Here is a 6,000-nt window from a genome sequence, read left to right on the forward strand (position 1 = left end):
ATGAAAGAGTGGACCTAACTATAGAAACAGTAGTGACTAGAAAGATAATGCTATCTACAACTTAATGCCAGTACAAATTCTTTAAAAAAACAAACAAAATATATATAACTTACCAAAACTGAATCTAGAAGAAATAGAAAGTCTGAATGGTCCTATTAAAGAAATGGAATCAGTAGTTAATCTTTCTATAAACAAAACAAAACACACCAGGCCAAAACAGTTTTACAGTCAAGGAGCAGAGCTTTCAAGGAATAGATCACTGAAATCTTATACAAACTCTTCCAAAGAATAGAAAACAAAAACAAAAGCTTTCCAACTCTTTCTATAAGGCAAGTATAACCTTGATTCTTAAACTACACACAGACCATATGACAAAGGAAAATTATGGCCCAATCTCTCTTATGAAAAGTACAAAAATTCCAAACAAAATATTAGCAAACTGTAATAGATTTTAAATAGCCACAAATTATTTGCAGCTCCTACCATCAAGAAGGAGTCTATTTCTTCACTCAGTCACAGGCTGGCCTGTGACTTACTACGATGAATAGAATGTGGCAGAAGTAGCATGATGTGATTTTTGAGCCTACACCTCAAGAAAACTTAAAGCTTCCACTCATGCCCACTTGGAATGCTATTGCCACGTGAACAAGCCCAAGCCTAAGCCTTCTGGAGAAGCCATGTGGATAAGAACCAAAGTATCACAACGGGCAACCTGCCAACCCACAGGCATGAATACGGCTGTCCTTGACCATCAGCCCTATTCAGCCACCAGTCAACTATGTCCACATAAGTGAGTCCAGGTGGAGCCAGCAGAAGAATACCCAGCTGAGCTCAGTCCAAATTAACCACCCATAGAACTGTGAGGGGGAAAAGAAGGTTGTTGTTTTAAGCCACTAAGTTTGGGGTTGATCTTTTATGCAGCAATAGATAATTGATGCCACAAATAAATCCAGCAGTGTGTAAAAAAGATAATCAATCCATCATGAAAAACTCAGACTTATCCTAAAAATATAAGGGTGGTTTAAGATGAGGAAAATCTTTCAATGTAATTTACCTCAATGACATATTAAAGGAGAAAAAACATAACCAACTCAGTAAAAGCAAAAAAATCATAGGATAAAATCCAACACTCACTCATTGTAAAACCAAAGACCTGGCAGTTACAAATGGAAGGAATCTTCCTTAACTGGATAGAGTATCTTTTAAAACCTTACAGCCAAAAATCGATTTCAATGGTGAAACATAAGATGCACTCCCTCTAAAATCAGAAACAAGACAAGGATAGCCATTATCACCGTTTCTGTTCAGCACTGCAATAGAGCCCTAGCCACACACAGCCACACACACAGTAGGGCAAGAAAAAGAAATGAAAGAAATAAATATAGAAAAAGAAGAATGCAAAATTCATTTAAAGATGACATATGGGCTTCCCTGGTGGCGTGGTGGTTAAGAATCCGCCTGCCAATGCAGGGTGACACGGGAAGATCCCACATGCCGTGGAGCCACTAAGCCTGTGCGCCACAGCGACTGAGCCTGTGCTCTAGAGCCCGTGAGCCACAACTACTGACCCTGCGTGCCACAACTACTGAAGCCCGTGTGCCTAGAGCCTGTGCTTCACAAGAGAAGCCACCACAATGAGAAGCCTGTGCACCACAAGGAAGAGTAGCCCCCACTCGCCGCAACTCGAGAAAGCCCGCGTGCAGCTACGAAGACCCAACGCAGCCAAAAATAAAAATAAATAAATAAAATTTAAAAAAAATAAAAATAAAGATGCCATAATTGTCTACTTAGAAAAGCCCAAAAAATCCACAGATAAATTGTTATAACTGAAAAAAAAGAGTTTAACAAGGTAAATAACTATAATTAATTAAAATGCACTTCTATAAACCAAAAATAATTATAAAATGTAATTAATGTAATTTAAATATAAGAAAGCATTTATAATAGCAACAAAATATATAAGGCACATAGAAATAAATCTAATAAAGATTGACAAGACCTGTATGAAGGAAACAAATACTTTGTTAAAAGACATATTTTTTTAGAAAGCCTAACAAAATAGAGATATTATTTTCCGTGGATAAGAAGACTCAATATCAGAAAGAAGTCAATTTTTCCTAAATTAATCTTTTTTTTAATTCATCCACCAAATATTTTCATGTTTTATTTATTTGTTTTTTCTTAACATCTTTATTGGAGTATAATTGCTTTACAATGGTGTGTTAGTTTCTGCTTTATAACAAAGTGAATCAGTTATACATATACATATGTTCCCATTTCTCTTCCCTCCTAAATTAATCTTTGAATTCAGTACAACCTCAGTCAAAATTCAGCAGAATTTTTCATTTTTAGAAATTGATAAGCTGATCCTAAAATTCACATATAAGTGCAGAGACTTCCCTGGTGGCCCAGTGGTTAAGAATCTGCCTTCCAATGCAGGGAACGTGGGTTTGATCCCTGGTTGGGGAACTAAGCCCACATGCTGCAGGGCAACTAAGGCTGCGCACCGCAACTACTGAGCCTGTGCACTCTGGAGCCCGTGCACCACAACTGGAGAACCCTGCACGCTGCGACGAAGATCCCATGTGCTGGAACTAAGACCTGATGCAGCCAAATAAATAAATATTTTTATTTATTTAAAATAAAATAAAATTCACATAGAAGTGCAAAGGACCTAGAATAGCCAAGATAATCTTAAAGAAAAATAATAAAGTTGGAGGACTTACACTATTACATTTTTAAGACTTACAATAAAGCCACATTAATTAAGATAATGTGATACTGGCATAAGAATAGACAAATAGGGCTTCCCTGGTGGCGCAGTGGTTGGGAGTCCGCCTGCCGATGCAGGGGACATGGGTTCGTGCCCTGGTCCGGGAAGATCCCACATACTGCGGAGCGGCTAGGCCCGTGAGCCACGGCCTCTGAGCCTGTGTGTCCGGAGCCTGTGCTCCGCAACGGGAGAGGCCACAACAGTGAGAGGCCCGCATACCGCAAAAAAAAGAATAGACAAATAGATCAATGGAACAGAGAACAGTCCCCAGCAATAGACTCACACAAATATAGTCACTTGATTTTCAACAAAGTCACCACAGCAATTCAATGGGGAAAGTAAGTTTTTTAATGAAGCAACTGGATATTTACATAGGGAAAAAACCAAAACCTTGATTTCTCCCGTACACAAGAACCTAGATAAATCACAGACCTAAATATGAAAGCTAAAACTATAAAGCTTCTAGAAGAAAATATCGAAGAAAAATCTTCACGTTCTTGGAGTAGGCAAGATTTCTTAAACATGACCAAAAGCACTAACCATTAAAATAATCGATGAACTGGATTTCATCTAAATTAAAAACTCATGCTTATTAAAATACACTATTAAAGTAAAAATGCAAGTCAAAGACTGAGAGAAGATACTCACAATACACATATCTGACAGAGGACTCAGATCCAGAATATATAGAGAACTCTTACAAATCAGTAAGAACAAGACAAGCTGTTTTAAAAATTGAGCAAAAGACTTGAACAGACATTTCACCAAAGAAGATATTCAGATGGTCAATGAGAATATGAAAAGGTGCTCAATAAAATTTTTCAACAGGGACATGCAAATTAAAACCAAAATGAGACAATTCTAAAACACCCACCAGAATGACTAAAATTAAAATCTTGACAGTAATAACTTATAATAGAAAAGAATCTGAAAAAGAATACATATTTATCTATCTATCTATATATATATATATACATATAACTGAATCTCTTTGCTGTACACCTGAAACATTGTAAATCAACTATACTTCAATAAAAATTTAAAAATTTTTAATTTAAAATTTTGACAAAAAAAGTATAATATACCTAAGAATACATCTAATACATATCCACAAACTCTGTATGGAAAAAAATTGATAAAACTTTATTAAAAGACATTAAATGAAGAAGTATACTATTTTCATGGATGGGTAGGAAGAAGCAATACTGTAAAGATGTCCACTTTCCCTAAATTAATCTTTAGAGTCAATGCAACTCCAACTGAAATCTCAAAAGTTTTTTTTAATACATGTTTTGTATATATGTTATACTTCAATAAATATGCTCTTTTTAAATTAAGAAACTCTGTTTCTTTGAAGGCACCATAGGAGAAGGAAAAGACAAACCACTTTTCTCAATCTTTGAGAAAAGATCATTGCAACACATACAACCACAAAGGATTAGTATTCAGAATATGTAAAGAACACATTCAAAACAATAAAGAAAAAACCCTCAAAGAATCCAATAGAAAAGTGGGCAAAAGACATGAAGAGGAATTTCACAGAAGAGGAAACACAAATGACCAAGACACATATAAAAATTGCTCAATTCCATTTGTAATAAGGATAATTCAAGTTAAAACCACAATGAGATTTATAACCACTAGATTGGCAAAATTAAGAAATCTGATGACTCCAAGTGTTGGAAAGCATGTGGATCAATGAGAACTCTTATATACTGCTGATGTGGGTGGAAACAGTTTGCCATTAACTTATAAAAATGAACATCTGTGTACACTATGACCCAACAGTTCTACTCCAAGGTATATACCCCAGAGAAATTCTTGCAAATGAGCACCGGAAGATGGATAAAAGGATGTTCATAATGACACTCTTCATAATAGTAAAGAATGGAAATTATCCAAATGTCCATCAACAGAAGATTGGAATGAAAATAATTACCTATAACTATTTGTAACACATGGATAAAAATTAGAAACAGAATGCTGAGTGAAAATGCAAGTTATAGAAAATTTTGTACAATATAACATCATTGTTTTTAAAGTCAGAAACAAACAAAAAAGAAATAATACATCATTAGGTAATGCTTTGTGTTAAAACTATTTAAAAAAAAGTAAATGAGTGATTAAGAAAATTCAAGATAGTGGTTACCTCTGGTGGGAAGGCAAGGGAATAACAGAAGAGAGGAAGACATAAATAAAGATAAATGTACTGGTGATATCCTAGTTCTGGAGATGGATGGGTGATTGATTAGGCATTCATTTTAAAATACTATATTTATGACAAATGGAAAAATACAATAGAGAGTACTAGCAACCCTGGCAAACTGGAGGGTACAGCTCCCATCTAAGGACATCTGAATTTTGGAAAGTGTAAACACCATGCTGGCCAAACAAAATAAATTTTGAGCTAGACTTGGCTTGGCTTTCAAACTAGTCTGAAAGCCCCAGTCTAGTTTAATGAATCTCAGACTTTTGGTCTGTGGACTTTGCTGAAGACTTATACCTATTTGCTGCTGCAGGAAGATACAAAAAACCCCAAACATACAGACAAGGAGAAATTTAAGGGAAATGCTTAAACATTAGGTGAAGAGAGAAGAGGAATCAGAACAGGAAGACATAAAAAAAGAAAAAACAGGGCTTCCCTGGTGGCGCAGTGGTTGGGGGTTCGCCTGCCGATGCAGGGGACACGGGTTCATGCCCCGGTCCGGGAAGATCCCACATGCCGCGGAGCGGCTGGGCCTGTGAGCCATGGCCGCTGAGTCTGCACGTCCGGAGCCTGTGCTCCGCAACGGGAGAGGCCATGACAGTGAGAGGCCCGCGTACCGCAAAAAAAAAAAAAAAAAAAAAAAAAAGAAGAAACAAAAAACCACTAGAGAAGGGGGGAAAGAAGAAGACATATAATACCAAGAAGGGGGAAACAGGGAGAAGAGAGAGGTGGAAGAGAGAGAAAGAAGTACAAAGGAATGGAGGGGAGAAGAGAAAAAAGAAAGCGTTATCTCCTGTGTGCTAGCCTCTGTACTGGGCACTTTAACACTTTTTTTTTTTTCATCTAATAATCACAACTTTAAAAGACAGTTTTTAGTATCCTGATTTTCAGAAAGCTGAAATAAATTGTTCAACTAGGAGCAGTGTGACTCCCAAATCCTGTTCTTTCTACCGTACCACATTGAATCAGATGTGAGGGAAGACCTACAGAGATGCTAATGGAGAAAAGTGGGAGCTGGGAG

The sequence above is a fragment of the Phocoena phocoena genome, chromosome 1 (assembly GCF_963924675.1).
Source record: "Phocoena phocoena chromosome 1, mPhoPho1.1, whole genome shotgun sequence".
Taxonomy (NCBI): domain Eukaryota; kingdom Metazoa; phylum Chordata; class Mammalia; order Artiodactyla; family Phocoenidae; genus Phocoena; species Phocoena phocoena.